Source organism: Echeneis naucrates, chromosome 2 (assembly GCF_900963305.1).
Source record: "Echeneis naucrates chromosome 2, fEcheNa1.1, whole genome shotgun sequence".
Taxonomy (NCBI): Eukaryota; Metazoa; Chordata; class Actinopteri; order Carangiformes; family Echeneidae; genus Echeneis; species Echeneis naucrates.
The window spans coordinates 15,502,140-15,521,594 of NC_042512.1; the positions used below are offsets into that span (position 1 = coordinate 15,502,140).

At 43.1% G+C, this 19,455-nt stretch overlaps 1 long non-coding RNA gene across 1 annotated transcript; it reads left to right on the top strand.

Moving 5' to 3' along the window:
- Positions 1-1,391: 1,391 nt before the first annotated feature.
- Positions 1,392-3,092, top strand: LOC115055940 (uncharacterized). Its single transcript, XR_003841736.1, has 3 exons — positions 1,392-2,378; positions 2,615-2,868; positions 2,981-3,092. It is a non-coding gene; the product is annotated as an uncharacterized LOC115055940 (long non-coding RNA).
- The last annotated feature ends 16,363 nt before the right edge of the window (positions 3,093-19,455 follow it).

Here is a 19,455-nt window from a genome sequence, read left to right on the forward strand (position 1 = left end):
GCAGCAAATGCAGTCGATCTGGCAGCTCTGATCTGAACCTGCACACACAGTTCCCCCCTCTAAACTCAACTAATAAAGATTTAATTTTTGGTCAAAGAAAACAGGATCTATGTGATGTTTCTCACGAGCAGGTCACAGAGTGACTGAAGGAGAGATTGGGGTAGATGACTTCAGGCAAACCAGATGCCAAGTCACTAATAAAGAGCACCCAAGGGCCCTGTAAAGAGGGAGCCAACCAAAGGTCATCGGAGCAGTAGGAAGCAGTATTTCAAACAAGCTCTCCACTCTGCCATCGCACAATTTAGTCTAAAAAAACTCAGTGTTGAATGTGAGGCAGTTATTGATGTGGACCAGGGTGAGTCACTATTAGCTGCACTGTTCAGCTCAGGCCAAAGATGTTGTCAACACAAAGAAAGGACTTTACAGGAAGATGATCATCGCGGACTGAACCAATCTCCAGATGATGTTTGATTCCCAGCCCTCCCTGTGTGGTGACCTGTCCAGGTGACTTCAGGTCTGTCCCCGCCCATTATGACGTCTTCAAGGTGTGAAACACGCTCCGCCGTGTACACGGGGTATTTTATTCTGAAAATACAACGGATGTTTTATTTTGTGTCTGTGCAGGATTTTCCGTCCCACACGACCTGCTCTGTGAGTAATTTATGCGCCGTGCTCCGGCACAACTACAACTCTGCGTATCTGTTCCGGAGCTGTTCCGGAGTCGTGACGCAGCGGAGCCGCAGCCGGAGGAATTTGGGGATGACGTGATTGAACGTGGGTGTTGTCGTGTGCTGTGCGTGCTGTGTTACGTCCCGTCGTGTCCAGGTGGAGGACCAATTAGGCTCACCTGGATTTAATCAGGACTGATGTCGCGGCCTGTTGAACAGGCCGAGCTTCAGTCAGAACAAGCCAGCGATCCGCTCGGTTCTCTGCTTTTGGACGACAGGTAGGTCGGCTTTGTGTTGTTTCAGGTAGTTTCAGCCGTGTTGTGTGGTAGGCTAATCAATTCTCTGTGTGTGTGTTTGTTTCAGGCTCTTTCCGGCTCCACAAGCTCCCCAAAGAGCCGCCTTTCCTGGTAAAACGCACTCGTTCATGTTGTTTTCGTGTTTGTGTGTTTTGCACGCTGTCTGCACCACGGAGGGGTTCACCGGGCACCTGTCTCACTTCACACGTTTGTTTGTCAGTTCTTCCGCAGCACATGTTTAAAATAAAAATAATAATCCGCATTCAGACTTGTGGTCCCGAAATCAAACAGGTAGGCGGGAGAAGACAAGTGAGTTCCTGTCGCCGCTCCTCAGTGAACAATGAAAAATGTTTGTTCGTGCACTAAACGATGTTTTTTTTTTTTTTTTTTTTTTTTAAACAGTTTGTTTTTAGGCATTGAGAAGACAATATAATGGCAAAACAAAACCAAAATGGAGGAAAACGGAGGACTAAAAATGAGGATCAGTTGAATATAAATTCATTCAGTCAGCAGATATCTGGATGGTAATGTATGTTGGAGCTGTCTCCATCAGGGGCACACCTGGACCGTTCACACTCCTTCAGGTAAGAGTCTGACGAATTCTGTTCGCCGAAGCAGTTGTCCAAATGAAATCATGTGTCTGAGTTTTCGGAAAGGACCCGTGTGGTCTTTTTTTTGGTTCGGTATTTATACCGACCTTCCGCCTTGGCTCAATTTGACGTTGCGCACGCGCTTTGACTTTCTTCCACTTCTGCTCACTTTGCGACTCTTCCACTTACTAACTCACTAACTTACACCGCGTGTATTTCGTGTTGCGCTTTGGCCTCGTGTGTGTGACGGTACAGTATACATCATAATTTAAATGGTGCCCATGAGCTTTATTTAATAGTCTTGTTTCCCTCTGTTAGTGCTGGAGAAGAAGCAGGAGGGGGCGCCAATCAACGCGTTGAAGATGGGTTTGTTTGAAAGTGTAACTTTATGTGGAAACATTTAATACAACGTCGAGGTGTTCATATTCTCACCTTGTGCTGTTGGACTGTCTTGTTTCCATCTGGAAGCAGGTCTGTTGGTGCTGGAGAAGAAGCAGGAGGGGGCACCAATCAGCGGTTTGAAGATGGGTTTGTTTGAAGGCGTCATTTCAGGTGAAACGTACATTTCATACAATGTTGGTGTTCATATTCACACTGTGTGCTGTCAGACTGCTTTTGTGTTCCAGTTTCATGTTGGAGGCGACGTAGACGTTGGGCAGACTCTCTGAAGGGGCAAAGCTGGGTCAGGACTCTCCTCCCTCCCACTCAGATAAGAGTCTCATTTATTCTCAGAAATAGCAGTGCAGTAAATGTCCATCCTGACTTGCTGTACCCTGAAGTGGAATCTGTGCCGCTGCAGTCGTCGTGGTCAGTGGTGCCAGCAGGTGAGCTTGAACTTGTTTGCAAGATGACTGTTGCTGTAATATTATTGTATCAGTGGGTTGTCACTCTTCGTTGGTGTTGGGTAGTCACGTGGTGTCTGTTTTGTGTGTGTGTTGGGGGCAGGGGGTTTTATTATTTTTTTATTGTTGTTGTTGTTATTATTATTATTATTATTATTATCATTATTAATAGATTGTTCCTCTTCTGGACAGTAACTGCTTGTTGGTTGTGTGTGAAGGTGTCCCTCCATGGAAGCAGTGCATGATGTCCGGTCCCAGTAATCAGTGACCTGTCTGCGTGCAGCTCGTCCACCTTCCCGGTCCAGGATGGATGGATTGTTTTGCTGGAGGCCATTTGGTGAGTCGGTGCCATTGTGTAAATTTCCAGGTAAGGCCTTGCCACGATTCTCCGTTTACTGCCGCTTTCTGCTTTCAGGTTCAACCTCACCAGGGACTCCACATCAGATGGGACTGCAGCGAGGGTCGGCTGAGGGTCTGTACAAGCAGCAACTCTGCTGTAGCTGATATATGAATGAGAGAGGATCTCTTTACAGTGAAGTAGTAACAGTGACTGGATCGGTAATGAATGTCTTTCCTCCTTTCAGAGTACCAGTGTGATGGAAGGGGCCGATCAGCAGCGTCGTTGGACTGATTTCTGTTGACATTGTTTGTTCTTTGTATGTTGTAAATAGGCAAATAATTTTTATTTTATTTTCTTTCTTTGGGGTTTTTTTTTTTTGTTTTGTTTTTTGGTACATGTGTAGCAAGCGGTTGTGGTTGGATGTTAGTGTGGTCTGTCAGGTGTGCTTTGTTGGCACTGAGTTGTTTAACGGTTAGGAGTGTGTGTGGTCCAATGCAGTGGTTGTTAGCTTTGGGGCTGTTGTGGTTGTTAGTTTTGGGGCTGTTGTGGTTGTTAGCTTTGGGGCTGTTGTGGTTGTTAGCTTCGGTTTAGTTGCTTATAGGTGCTTCTTTCGGTTTGGCCAGAGTTGTCTTGCAGAGAATATTTGTTCTGTTTAACTACTTTCTGGTCTCATTTCCATGTTTTTGGAGCTGTTCTTGACCCATGGAAGCATCATCATCTCTCCCTGACTGCAGTTGGAGCTGGAAGGTTTGCACACGTCTCTCTGCATGGTCCTCTTTAGCCACATAGCTGGTGGTGTCACGTGGTGCAGTAAATGTGTGCTTGTATGTTGCCATACCTTTTTGTCCTGGTGTAGGAGCAGTGCTGATGAGTTGAAGGTAAGTTGGATTCAATTAGCAGCAGTTGTTTGTCTCCTTGGCTGCCTGTTTGTCCTTTCAGTGGCCTGTAGATGGAAAACTCTCTCCCAACCACTGTGAGGCTGCAGCAGCTCCTCCTCCCCTGGATGATGATCCTGATGATGCAGAGTATGTACAAGGCAGAAATGTAAGCATTGATTTTTGATGTGATGGCAGCGAAATGTTGGTGTTGCTCCTACTTTATTTTTTTTTTTTTTTTATATAAAATAAAATGATTGTCTGCTCCTGTAGTCCTGTTTGGTTGGCGTGTAGTTGGTGTTGGCCTGGTTAATGGTTTTCGTTTTCAGTGAGGTTGTGGTTTGGGTTGCTACAGCTTGTGTGCAGCATTTAGGTCATCTGCATTGGGGGTTATTTTTGTGGGTTGTTTTTTTTTTTTTTTTTTTTTTTTTTTTTTTTGCCTATTTACATGTGCTGTTGTGTAAATGAAATGTAAAGTGTATTGACTGTTAACTTGGATGTAAAAGTCGGCGAGGACTTCATGCTACTGTGGAACTTATTTTTGAATTGAAAAAGTTTGAATGTTAAAGGAAAATGTAATGTTGAAATCTAAATTCAAAAGTGTTTTGATGGATGTTACTGTCAGACAAGTTGAATGTCAACTGCATTTTTGAAAACATTAAAGAAAAGTAATGCAAAGCAGTTTTGCCATGTCATGTGTTTATTTTTTTATTTTTATTTTTTTTTGTTTTTAGCTCCTTTTTAGCGTTTTCACATTTAGTCACATTTAGTCTTTTCCTTTATTCTTAAGGTAACTCAACACATCTTCACTCCCTACTTTGGCAATTTGTTTCTTTCATCTTCTTGGCGCTTTAACGTTTCCTTTTGTGCGACTTTACCATTAATTATTTTTCTTAATACGTTAACTGTTTCTCTTTGCTTTTATTATGTAATGTTTTCTCTACATACAAAACTTTACCTGTTCTTCATGGTCTTTTTCTGTTTTTTTTTTTGTTTTTTTTTTTCACTTTCTCTTGCCTTTTTGCTTTTTAAATCTTCCTCTCGTGCACTTGGTTTCTCTGTTCCCTTTTGTTCTTTCACTAACGGCCTTCATCCTTGTCCTCTTTCACACAGCCCCCTTCCTCTTTCTCTTGTACATTGTCTTTGTATGTACAGCTCTTTTCTGTTATTCTCTTTGACACTGTCTTTTCCTTTGCCCCACCTTGACACATGAATCCTGTAATGTTAGCCTTTCTGTCAATTGTCACACCTAGTCTTTTCCTGTTTTCATACTTTATCCTATTCTTCCCATATTGTCAATTTCCTTTCCCCAGTCCAACACTTTAACAGTCTTCTTTGTACTTTATCTATCTTGACCTCCTGGTCTTGTCTCTTACACGTTGGGTGAGGAGGAAAGACTACTCCCTCCTACCCTCACCCATGTATTATATAAGTCTTTTCCCTTTACGTTCTTTGATGCTGACCTAATGAAGTCAGTGACAACCCCACCACAGAAAACATTTTTTTTTTTTTTTTGGTTTGTTTTTTTTTTTTTTATATATAAAGCTTTGAGCTACATCCAGCATATTTACATGACATCTCATGTGACTAATAGTTTATTATGCCCTGTCTTCAAAGAGAAATAAATACCTGGCCCCTGGTGCTTCACTCTTATGAGCAGACTCTGCCTGACACCATGAAGCCACTCCCTCAGTGAGTGGGGCAGCTCAAGCACCATCACAACAGTTCTTCCTGACTTGGTGACATTAAACTCACTTCAGCACACTACAGTCCTACATGTCCCTACTCCGACATACCAGAGAAGAAAGAAAAGCTCATTTAGAAAGTCCACAGAAGAAATAAATACACCATATCCAGATTAGAATTGACTTTCTTGAAGGTTTTGTTTTTTTTTGTAAACACACAACTTGGGCCAGGAACAACACCACAGCCTGCAACAACAAAACACAAACACCAATTACAACCAAACAGTGAGTGTGAGGGACTGACCATCAGCCAGGACAGGGGGCCTCACTCAGCTGCCTGCCTGCAACACACTAACACCAGAGCACAGCTTCAACAAACAAACACACACTTACCTGACACACCTACACTTTTGACAGTGACTGGCACAGTTAGAGGGGTGCAACCAACAAGTGCACCAAAAGGGGAACACTTACAAGAAGAACACTGAAAAACCACCTTAACCAAACTACAACTGACCAAAGTCGGCCAACAGCATCCAATTACTACAGCAAAGCATGACTAGACAGAGAGGAAACAAACTCACCTTCACATACAGGAGGAAGTCACCTCTCACTGACCTGCAAACTGTCACACATGTCAGACAGAGGGACACACTACAGGAAAGACAGACAGTGTCTCTGTCTGATGTGGATTTCAAATGTCCCTCTGTCTGTCTGTCCACTTTAACTGAAGACTCAGACAGACAGAGCAGCGTGAAGGGGCTCTGTATGTGAGATCTGAGTCCTCCAGTCTGGAAACAGCTGGTTCAAATTCATCATGAGAAGCAAGCTAAATTAAAAGAACATTTCACGTTAGTTAAGTTTTCATGTCTGACTTTAATTTCCTGACGAAGTGTAGATGGTCGGTGGACGGACAGTTTCTTTAGATATGATTTTCATTACTCTGAGATACCGAAGTGTCCTGTCAGTGTGAAGTATCGCGAGACTGACGTACCTGCGTGACTCAAGATGGCTGAACACAACAGCAGTTTGAACCGGACAGCAGACAGCGCGGCTCAGGTCTCAACTTTCTACCGAATTCAGTCCGATTTGTCCGAAGACAGAGTGGATTTACCAGAAGGAGCACTTTGAATGAAGGAGCCAGAGGAGGAACTAAACATGGAGCACACAGAGCAGCAGAGGAGGAGGAGAGCGGGAGGCCCAGCTAACAGCTAAGCTAAAATAAGCTAAGCTAGTTAGCGGAAGTGAAGAATCGTCGGAATCAATTAGGAAACAGAGAAAGATGACTTCTTACCGAATTGAGAGTCAGAAAGAGGTTACCTGTCCATAAATCAGGAGAACGGCGAAGGTAAACTTAAAAATAACAAGCATCATCTGAAGGTATATTTCATGTTTCCCCCCTCTTTACTGTGATTCTCTTCCTGTTAAGGGAATTAAAAGTCACATGAAAACCTGTCAGTGTTCATGTCTGTTTTTTCTTTCTGTTGACTTCAGTTTGATCTCCATGGATTTTGAAGTCCAGCAGCCAAACTGGAGACTCTGAAGCTCTGACTGACATTTGAGTGTCATCGACTCAGTTTTACTGAGCAGAGGGAAATGGAGCCCTCCTGTGGAGAGATTGTGTAAGGACGTCACTTTACCTCACTGATCCTGTTGTTTCAACATCCAGGGTCCAACATACAGAGTCCAGGGAGTAACTATAAGAGTAGCAGACTGTGATATTATATTGGGATGAAATTCTCTTCAATGTCTTTTTCTGTATTGTCTCGTGATGACAGTTTAATGTCAGTTGTATTCAGAATCTTTATTTTGGGTGTTGGACTTTAAAATTCACTAATAACTAAAACGAAACTTGCCCTCAGAGAGCATGAACCATCGTTCAGTCTGACTTTTAATTTTCAGATTTAATGCAGTCCATCAAGATAATTTCATTGTCCTCTGAAGCTGTGACTGACATTGGAGTGTTTATTACTCAGTCAAACTGAGTTTTTGAGTCCATACAAGAGTAACGGTAAGGTTGGGCTATTAATTTCCTTTTGTCAGAATCGGTTTGCTATCAAAGAGTTTTAAAGGCCAACAATTGAACTGAGATTCAATTTTAAGGTTGGACTTTGAATCCTCATTACCTCTTTAAGGAAGCGAGAAAGAGGAAAAAAACATTAATGTTCTTGGAACTCCAAATGTTTGTATCAACTGTTTGACCCATTAATGTGCTGCTTTGGGGAATCAATGAAAAAAACAGTTTCTGATATTTGTGATGATTCAGAGAAGAAACTCAAAACCTTTCAGAAGCTGTCCTTTCGTTGAGTTCATCACTGAAGTGTATTGTGGAAAATCACAGGTGGACAGGTGAAGTCCTCCTTCTGATATAATTATGAGGTTTGGCATGAATGTTTGCCCTGTTTTGCCTGCTGGCTGGTGGCTCAGATAGTTGGCGTCCTCATCCAGTGTTTGGCAAACAGAGATTCAAATCCTGCAACTGATGACGCTTATCACTTGTGTTCTTTCCCGTCCAACACAAAAAGAAAAGTTAAATACGCCCGGAGCTCCTTGGCTTGTTGCAATGATTAGCTCAGTCAGATGGCCAACCGTTTGGGCTTCTGTGGGTTGTTGGTTCAAGTCTGGCTCTGGTAACTAATGACACTTAGCCCTTGTTTTCTTTCACATGCAACACAAAAAGAAAAGTCAAATACGCCCGGAGCTCCTTGCACTGTCATGACGATTAGCTCGGTCAGTTGGTTGGCACTTTGGGCTTCTGTGGCTTGTTGGTTCGATTCCTGTTCTGGGCATTGTCTTTACAAGCCCAGTACCAGAAATGCAACCTTAAAAGGACTCCGAAAACATTTGTTAGCGCAGGAGGAGCAAGTGGCGCACAGGGTTCCTTCGTGTCCTTAAGTGTGTGTGCGCAAGTTGGCAATGGTGTGCCTCCCGGTTCGAAACCACTGTTGGGTGATAGTGGAGTCGTCTCTGGTCCGTTCTCCGATACAGCTCAGGTACGCCTCCGGTACCTGAGTGGGTGGTCTCGGGTGTGGCGAGGAGGTGGTAAGGGGGGGGCGTCTGCCCCCCCGAGATTTGGAGAAATAAAAGCACGGTGTTATGCTAAAGTTTTATTTGCAAAACCTTGACGACAGCTACTAAGAACCCTTATGTAACATGCAAATGACGAGTTTCCTCACAGTTTCTCCATAAGATCAATATCAAATGTCCCTCTGTCTGTCCACTTGAACTGAAGACTCAGACAGAGCAGCGTGAAGGGGCTCTGTATGTGAGATGTGAGTCCTCCAGTCTGGAAACAGCTGGTTCAAATTCATCATGAGAAGCAAGCTAAATTAAAAGAACATTTCACGTTAGTTAAGTTTTCATAAATCAGGTGAACGGCGAAGGTAAACTTTAAAATAACAAACATCATCTGAAGGTCGCTTTAATGTTTCCTCCCTCTTTACTGTGATTCTCTTCCTGTTAAGGGAATTAAAAGTCACATGAAAACCTGTCAGAGTGTTCATGTCTGTTTTTTCTTTCTGTTGACTTCAGTTTGATCTCCATGGATTTTGAAGTCCAGCAGCCAAACTGGAGACTCTGAAGCTCTGACTGACATTTGAGTGTCATAGACTCAGTTTTACTGAGCAGAGGGAAATGGAGCCCTCCTGTGGAGAGATTGTGTGAGGACGTCACTTTACCTCACTGATCCTGTTGTTTCAACATCCAGGGTCCAACACAGAGTCCAGGGAGTAACTATCAGAGTAGCAGACTGTGATATTATATTGGGATGAAATTCTCTTCAATGTCTTTTTCTGTATTGTCTCGGAATCTTTATTTTGGGTGTTGGACTTTAAAAGTCACTAATAACTAAAACGAAACTTGCCCTCAGAGAGCATGAACGATCGTTCAGTCTGACTTTTTAATTTTCAGATTTAATGCAGTCCATCAAGATAATTTCATTGTCCTCTGAAGCTGTGACTGACATTGGAGTGTTTATTACTCAGTCAAACTGAGTTTTTGAGTCCATACGAGAGTAACGGTAAGGTTGGGATATTAATTTCCTTTTGTCAGAATCAGTTTGCTATCAAAGAGTTTTAAAGGCCAACAGTTGAACTGAGATTCAATTTTAAGGTTGGACTTTGAATCCTCATTACCTCTTTAAGGAAGCGAGAAAGAGGAAAAAAACAATGTTCTTGGAACTCCAAATGTTTGTATCAACTGTTTGACCCATTAATGTGCTGCTTTGGGGAATCAATAAAAAAAAAAAAAACACAGTTTCTGATATTTGTGATGATTCAGAGAAGAAACTCAAAACCTTTCAGAAGCTGTCCTTTCATTGAGTTCATCACTGAAGTGTATTGTGGACAATCACAGGTGGACAGGTGAAGTCCTTCTTCTGATATAATTATGAGGTTTGGCATGAATGTTTGCCTTGTTTTGCCTGCTGGCTGGTGGCTCAGATAGTTGGCGTCCTCATCCAGTGTTTGGCAAACAGAGATTCAAATCCTGCAGCTGATGACGCTGATCACTTGTGTTCTTTCCCGTCCAACGCAAAAAGAAAAGTTAAATACACCCGGAGCTCCTTGGCTTGTTGCAGTGATTAGCTCAGTCAGATGGCCAACCGGTTGGGCTTCTGTGGGTTATTGGTTCAAGTCTGGCTCTCGTAACTAATAACACTTATCACTTGCTTTCTTTCACATGCAATACAAAAAGAAAAGCTAAATACGCCCGGAGCTTCTTGGACTGTCACAACGATTAGCTCAGTCAGATGGCCAACCGTTTGGGCTTCTGTGGGTTGGTGGTTCGAGTCTGCTTCTGGTAACTAATGACACTTAGCCCTTGTTTTCTTTCACATGCAACACAAAAAGAAAAGTCAAATACGCCCGGACCTCCTTGGATTGTCACGACGATTAGCTCGGTCAGTTGGTTGGCACTTTGGGCTTCTGTGGCTTGTTGGTTCGATTCCTGTTCTGGGCATTGTCTTTACAAGCCCAGTACCAGAAATGCAACCTTAAAAGGACTCCGAAAACATTTGTTAGTGCAGAAGGAGCAAGTGGCGCACAGGGTTCCTTCGTGTCCTTAAGTGTGTGTGTGTGCGCAAGTTGGTAATGGTGTGACTCCTGGTTCGAATCCTGTCTGTTCCAAGTTCAAAAACACTGTTGGGTGATAGTGGAGTAGTTGCCATGTGCGCAAGCCGAACCGGGAATCACACCATTAGCAACTTAGGTTGGTTACAAACTGGGAGTCACACCATTAGCAACTTGGTTGGTTACCAACCAGGAGTCATTGTCTTTACAAGCCCAGTACCAGAAATGCAACCTTAAAAGGACTCCGAAAACATTTGTTAGTGCAGGAGGAGCAAGTGGCGCACAGGGTTCCTTCGTGTCCTTAAGTGTGTGTGTGTGCGCAAGTTGGTAATGGTGTGACTCCTGGTTCGAATCCTGTCTGTTCCAAGTTCAAAACCACTGTTGGGTGATAGTGGAGTAGTTGCCATGTGCGCAAGCCGAACCGGGAATCACACCATTAGCAACTTAGGTTGGTTACAAACTGGGAGTCACACCATTAGCAACTTGGTTGGTTACCAACCAGGAGTCATTGTCTTTACAAGCCCAGTACCAGAAATGCAACCTTAAAAGGACTCCGAAAACATTTGTTAGTGCAGAAGGAGCAAGTGGCGCACAGAGTTCCTTCGTGTCCTTAAGTGTGTGTGCGCAAGTTGGTAATGGTGTGACTCCTGGTTCGAATCCTGTCTGTTCCAAGTTCAAAACCACTGTTGGGTGATAGTGGAGTAGTTGCCATGTGCGCAAGCTGAACCGGGAATCACACCATTAGCAACTTAGGTTGGTTACAAACTGGGAGTCACACCATTAGCAACTTGGTTGGTTAACAGTCACACCAAGTTGGTAATGGTGTGACTCATGGTTCAAATGGAGTCACGCCATTAGCAACTTGGTCCAACCAAGTTGGTAATGGTGTGAATCCTGTCTGTTCAAAACCACTGTTGGGTGGATAGTGTAGTTGTCTCCGGTCCGTTCTCCAATACAGCTCAGGTATGCCTCCGGTACCTGAGTGGGCGGTCTCAGGTGTGAGGGCACCTGAGTGTGGCGAGGAGGTGGTAAGGGGGGGAGTCTGCCCCCCCGAGAGTGGGAGGAATGGAAGGAAGGGGTTATAGTAGAATCTTAAATGCATTTTTAGACATTACCATTTCTCTTCATTATAATATAGATACCTAATCAGAAATATTTATTAGTTTCAGGACTGGACCAAAATTTTAATATAACCCCTTCCTTCCATTTCTCCCACTCTCGGGGGGGCAGACTCCCCCCCTTACCACCTCCTCGCCACACTCAGGTGCCCTCACACCTGAGACCGCCCACTCAGGTACCGGAGGCATACCTGAGCTGTATTGGAGAACGGACCGGAGACAACTACACTATCCACCCAACAGTGGTTTTGAACAGACAGTCACACCATTACCAACTTGGTCCAACCAAGTTGGTAATGGTAATGGTGGTAATGCAACTTGGTCCAACTTGGTTGGACCAAGTTGCTAATGGTCACTCCATTTGAACCAGGAGTCACACCATTACCAACTTGGTCCAGCCACCATTCCCAACTTGGCTGGACCAAGTTGGTAATGGTGTGACTGTTAACCAACCAAGTTGCTAATGGTGTGACTCCCAGTTTGTAACCAACCAAGTTGCTAATGGTGTGACTCCCAGTTCAACTTGCACACATGGCAACTACTCCACTATCAACCAGCAGTGGTTTTGAACTTGGAACAGACAGGATTCGAACCAGGAGTCACACCATTACCAACTTGCGCACACACACTTTAGGACACGAAGGAACCCTGTGCGCCACTTGCTCCTTCTGCGCAAACAAATGTTTTCGGAGTCCTTTTAAGGTTGCATTTCTGGTACTGGGCTTGTAAAGACAATGGCCAGAACAGGACTCGAACCAACAAGCCACAGAAGCCCAAACTGCCAACCAACTGACCGAGCTAATCGTCATGACAGTGCAAGGAGCTCCGGGCGTATTTGACTTTTCTTTTTGTGTTGCATGTGAAAGAAAACAAGGGCTAAGTGTCATTAGTTACCAGAGCCAGACTCGAACCACCAACCCACAGAAGCCCAAGCGGTTGGCCATCTGACTGAGCTAACCGTTGTAACAATCCTATGAGCTCCGGGCGTATTTAGCTTTTCTTTTTGTGTTGCATGTGAACGAAAACAAGGGCTAAGTGTCATTAGTTACCAGAGCCAGACTCGAACCACCAACCCACAGAAGCCCAAACTGTTGGCCATCTGACTGAGCTAATCATTGCAACAATCCGAGGAGCTCCGGGCGTATTTAACTTTTCTTTTTGTGTTGGACGGGAATGAAAACAAGGGATAAGCGTCATCAGTTACCAGAGTCAGACTCTAACCAAGAACCCACAGACGTTCACGACTAACTTCTATCGACTAACCGACCAAGCTAATGGTTGTGGCAAGCCAAGGAGCTCAGAGTATATGCAACTTTTCTTTTTGTTTTGGAAGTAAAAATGGAACAACGGTGTTCTGACTCAAACGCCGGACCTCCAGGACTTCATCTGAGGTCCTGACAGGGTGAGCTACTGGATCAGACAGATGGTTGTTGAATTTTAAGCCTTCCAATAATTATTTTGTTCAAGAGCTTCCAAATTGACTGGCAGTGTCAAGAATCAAACCCCGGACCTCAACAGGTCCAGGCAGAGAAGGTATCAGGTCGAGCAGACCAGTGGATGGTTGAGATAATGACCCTCTAGAAACCAACTCATCTAGATTTAAAGGCCAGAAAAATTCCAAACATATATATATATATATATATATAAAAACAAGAGCAAGGGTGTGATTACAACTGTGTGTTAATTCACAGTTGGACACAATTGGCTTTTCCCAGTCTGAGACCGTCCTCAGAACAGATGCAATCATCATAGCAGGGGATTTGAGTATTCATGAAGATGTTGACAAACTCTGAAAAAAACTCAGAGAATTCAGATAGAAACTCTCAGTAAGGACCAAGTGGAAGAGCGAGTCCGACCACAACAGCTATTTCAATTGTCCAGCAGTTTGAAAGTCTCAGTTTTCGGTCTTTGAGCGCCAAAGACTTGATCTAGAATCGGTTGATAATCTGCAGTGAATTGCCACAGCAACCCTCCTTCTCGACCTGTGAATGTGAAAATGAATATTAGTACGAGCCGTGGATTCGTTGATAAGATTATACTCATCCTTCGACAGCAGTGACACAACAGATCAATGAGATGATCACACTCATCCAAATCCCTGTTGGTCTATGATTTGATAACTGATGAACCAGCCCCAGTCCCTTCATGGTGTTTTGTGTGATCACAGTGATCAGCCTGAATACTAACAGCCTCTTCCTGCCACAGTGACGCTGGTGAGAACAACTTTTTAAGGTAAACACAAGAAACTTGTGCGACAAAAAATGGACCAAACTCAGTGATTAACTCCCTAAAACTAACAACAAACTTTCGCCCTGCCCGATGTGCCCTCCAGCTAATATGTAACTGGGCCAGTGAACAGTGATAGCTAACATGTCTTTGGGCAAGCTACACTAGTAGATTCAGTAACCAAACTCACCTGAACAGTCCTATCATCAAATCAAATCAAATTAAACCAACACAGGCCAACTCACCTCGACTAACTGCATGCTCTGAAAGAGGCTGAAATAGGCCACACCCCTCCACTTAAATACACTTCCTCTTCCTGGATTTCTTCCTCTGCTCCTCCCTAGAGTCTGTCTATCTTAAGAGCTCCCCCTGCTGGGGCCCCCAGCTACGATTCGTTCTTCTAATCCAAATCCACTGATTGGATCTTACTGCCTCGTCCGACATTTCCTTGACTATTTTCCTCACGCTCTGTCCCCTTCCTCCCAACTCCCTCAACAAAGCAACAACAGATCTGGCCACAAACCCTCTACATCCTACTTCCACTGGACAAATCCTAACCTTCCATCCTCGCTGCTCAGGATCCTGACCTCGCTGTGCATACTTGAGCTTTTTCCTTTCATACGCTTCTTCAACTGAATCCTCCCACGGCACAGTCGGCTCTATGAAATATACTCTCATTCCACTCCTAGACTACAAAATTATATCAGGCCTGAGCTTCGTACAGACTATTTCCTGGGGAACAACAAGCTTTCCTCCTAAATCCACCTGCATCTCCCAGTCACCAGCATCCTCTAAGCCAGTGGTTTTCAAAGTGGGGGCCGCGGCGCTCGGGGGGGGGGGGGCCTCAGGAAATTAGAGGTTCTTGATTATCGGCATTTTGTTGAAAAGTTGATTATTCAGTGGAAATGTAATACAGTATTGTAAATATGTTATATTATTATGCGAAGCAAATGAAATAACGATTGAATATTGAATAAAATTAAGGAAATCATTCTGAAAGTTGATGTTTGGGGGTCATGGTATGGAAATGTTTGGGAACCCCTGCTCGAAGCTATCTTGCCTCCTTATCTTATTAACGTTCCCTCCTTCTTGAACAAACTGAATTGCAACTCTCTTTGTTTTAGACCCTCCTAAATTTGCCAGCCTCCGTATATCTTCAATGCCTGCAGCTAAGCTTTGTAAAACCTGGCTATGTCGCCACGTATACCGTCCTTGTGACAGACTAACCTTACAACCTGACAAGATGTGCTTTAGAGTTGCAGTACGTGAACTCAACAGACATAACGGGTCTCCATTTACCCAGAGTTTGAGGTTCTGGGGCGTTGGCAATACATCATATGGTGCACATATCAAAAATCGAATACTACTTTCCTCCATACTCCACAGCTCTTTCCAACTAAGCTTTTTCTTCCCGACACCTTCCCAGTTCAACTATTGTCCCTGCTTAGCCTGAGCCACTGCCCTTGCACTCCTTAATATTTCCTCCTGTCTATGAACCTGTTCCACAACTTGCTTCCTCTTTCCAATCTTTGTATGCCTAAGAGTTGCTGTAGCCTCCTGTGCTGCCATTCTTGGATTCCATTTTCTTCGCTTGGTTGGGTTTGGAACCCCCTTACTAACTACCACATCTTTATTCCCAGAAAACAGGAGCTCTGTCCTCACCTGAGTTGAGTACATTTAAACTCCTCCACTAGACTAGATACTGGGAGCTGAAGTATGCCTTTTCCATACAGTGCCACAGTGCGTCAACGTCTCAGAACACCGAGCCACTTCCTCATGTAAGAGCTTACTAGTCTTTCCATTTTCTCTGCAGCAGATATTGGAATCTCATATACCGACAGTGGCCACATCAGCCTGGGAAATAATCCAAACAGCAAACACCACAGCTTCGACTTTCCTGGAAGTCCTGATTTATCTATTCGAGCCAGTCCCTCAGCAACATCCCTCCGAAACTGCACTACCTGTTCTCCATCATGCCAATCTGCCTTGTACCACCTACCTAGGCTCTTGACTGGTTTTTCCCTCATTATTGGAATTTCCTCTTCATCCATGACAAACTTTTGATCACTTAATCTTCCTGGACTTATTGAGATACCTCTACACTTAATAAAAACTTAAAGTGGGCCAGTATGAAAATTAAGCCTAGTAAGTTTCTCAAGTACTGTTTTCATTCTTGGCACCGTTGTAGTTATTGTCATATCATCCATGTATGCCCTAAATGGTGTAAGGCGCATCCCATCCTGCCGCCTCTCTCCACCTACAACCCACCTAGAAGCTCTAATCATTACTTCCATTGCCATTGTGAATGCTAATGGAGAAATCGTACACCCTGCCAGAATGCCTATTTCTAGCCTCTGCTGACCTGTTGTAAAGCCTGCTGTACTTACACACAGTCTGATATCCTGGGAATATGTTCTTACTAAATTGACAAGTACTCCAGATACTCTAAAATAGTCAAATGCCTCCCAAATAAGGCTATGTGGCATTGTCCAGGAATATCACAAGCAAGTCTCTTTTCTCACTCTTGGCTGTCTAAATCTCATGTCAAATCATTCTAACCTGGCATTCCTGCCTTCTGGACTGAAGTATCTATTAAGCTATTCCTTTCTAAAGAACTAGCTAGTCCCTGTGCAACTACACTCAAGAAAATCTTCCCCTCTACATTCAGGAGAGAGATCATATGGAACTGACTCAGGTCTGAACACTCCTCCTCCTTTGGAATAAGCACACCTCCTGTCCTACGTCATGCTCTGGGAATAGACTGTTTTTTCCAAACTATTCTTCACCCTATCCTTCACTGTGTCACATATCCAACTCGGAGTCTGATCCGTTCAAGTGTCTGTTACCCTGGAGTCTGCCTGTGAGTCAGAAGTCCACTAATAAATGCTAAACACGCATACTGATCTACCTCAGTAAAGTACAATTAAAACTGTAACTGTGCAACACTGTCAAAGGCCTGAAGCCTTTATTTCATCCATTTATTGACCAAGACAGCTGAGACAAGTTTGAGTTTCTACAGATATTCTTGAAATTACTTTAAGATAGCAAATTGTCCTGTCAGTGTGAAGTATCACGAGACCGCTGTACCTGCGTGATTCAAGATGGCTGAACACAACAACAGTTTGAACCGGACAGCAGTCAGCGCGGCTCCTGGTCTCAACTTTCAACCGAATTCAGTCCGATTTGTCTGAAGACAGAGTGGATTTATCAGAAGGAGCACTTTGAATAAAGGAAGAAGAAGAGGAACTAAACATGTAGTACACAGTACACAGCAGCAGAGGAGGAGGAGAGCGGGAGGCCGCTTGAAGACAGATGGACAAAGACAGCAAAGAGTTCCGGCTGTTAAAGACTGGAAGTGAGGAGCTGGATTCAGGACACCCTGAAGGATTCTCAGAAAGAGGGTCCAGAGGACCGGCTCAGGTTCTGGGAGAAGCTGCTACTTTGGGCTCGTCCACATTTTCTTTCGAAGCTCTACTGTGTCAGCGGCTCAGAAATCTTCAGTTGGCTGGATGTCCAGCAGCCAAACTGGAGAGACTGAAGCTCTGACTGACATTTGAGACTCAGTTTTACTGAGCAGAGGGAAATAGAGCCCTCCTGTGGAGAGATTGTGTAAGGACATCGCTTTACCTCATTGATCCTGTTGTTTCAACACCCTTTAAAATTAACTAACTAAAGCAAACCTGAACCTCAGAGAGTATTAGCAATCATTCAGTCTGACTTTTATAATCTTCAGATTTAATGCAGTTCATTCAGATAATTCTATTCTCCTCTGAAGCTGTGACTGACATTGGAGTGTTAAACAGTTTGACTGAGTAATAGAGTACATAGGAGAGTAATGGTAAGGTTGGGATATTAATTTCCTTTTGTCAATATCAGCTTCATATTTTCCAGACAGAAAAAGACATTGAACAGAAATTAATCCCAACAACTGAAATGGAGATAAAATTTTAAGGTTATACTTTGAATCCTTTTTACTCCTTTCAGGAAGACAGGAAGAAAACATTTAAAAGTTATTTGTATAAACTTTTGGGCCCATGAACGTGCTCAAACATTTGTTCAATTAAAAAATATAACTGTTTCTGATATCAGTGATGATTCAGAGAAGAAACAGAAGAAAACCTTTCAGAAGTTGTCTTTTCTTCGAGTTTATCACTGAAGCTCTCTGAGATGGTTTGTTTTAGTTATTAGTTGTATTCTGACACTCTGGTTGCTGAACTTTAAATTCACTGACATGAAACTCATGTCAGTACGAGACAATACAGAACAAGACATTGAACAGAAATTAATCCCAATATCACAGTCTGCTACTCTGAGAGTTACTTCCTGGACGCTGGATGTTGAAAAAAACAACAAAACAAGTCAGACTGAATGATTGCTAATGCTCTCTGAGGTTCAGGTTTGTTTTAGTTAATTTTAAAGTCCAGAATACAACTGACATTAAACTGATGTCATCACAAGACAATACAGAAATTAATCTCAATAGCATTTTGCAGTCTGCTACTTTGACACTTAGTTACTCCCTGGACCGTGGGTGTAGGACTTTGGACTCTGTATGTTGAAACAACAGGATCAGTGTGGTAAAGGGATGTCATTACACAATCTCCCCACAGGAGGGCTCCATTACCCTCTGTTCAGTAATACTGAGTCTTTTCCACTCAAATGTAAGTCAGAGCTTCAGTCTCCAGTTTGATCAACGGATTTCGAAGGCCAAGGTTAGTCGCCTCATTCCTTGGTTGTTTTTTGGAGTGGTCTGTCGTCTGCAGTGTGTTTCTTACCCTGTGTCGTATCTCAGGTGCCGGGGGTGTTGCTTTGTATCATCGGAGGGAGTGTGTGTCATCTTGACAGCACTTTGAGTAACATGTTGCACATAGTGTGAAAGACAAAGGACCCAAAAAAAAGAAAAAAAATCCAAGCATTTAAAATAAAAAACATTTAAACAGTGAGAAACATGAAGCTTTACATGTAGAGAATGTTACACACTAAAGCAAAGATGATAACAGTGCAAACATTCAGAGAGAAATAAGAACTACAACAGTAAAGTCTCAGAAGTAAAAGTTAAGAGGAAAGAGACAAAGTGCCCAAGTGAGGAGAGTGAAAAAAATGACAGTGTTGACTGTTACATTAAGAATAGAGAAAAGACGGAGTGGGGAAAGTCTAAAACGGAGCTTAAATGCATAAATTCCAGACATGACATGGATTTCATGTCAAAGTGGGGAAAAGGACACTGAAAGAGGATGAATCAAAGTATGAAAATGTGCAAAGGAGGACACTGAACGAGGTCACAGAGCTCAAACTATTTGCCTATGACCTTAACACATTAAATAAACCATTGTTTAAGAAATACACAACTGAAAAACAAAAATGAACATTCTTATGAACATAAGAAACATGAAGACTACCACCTGCTAAGAGAAGAGCAGACTGTGTGAAAATGAGGAGGGAGAGAACACAGAAGTCAGAGGCCAAGTCCACAAAAGCGTAAGCAGAAGCTCCTTTAATTAAAAGACATAAATAAAAGCCACAGACACAGCAAAACTGCTTTACATTGTTTTGGTTTTTATCATTTTCCAAAATACAGTTCACATTAAAATTTGCAGACATTAACACCATAAAAAAAAAAATGAACATATTCACATTTCATTAAGAACATTTACAATTTGAAGTCCTTACAGACTGACATCTACAAAATTTCATTTTGACAAAAGCACATGTAAATAGGCAAATAAACAACCAAATCTATTAAAAATAA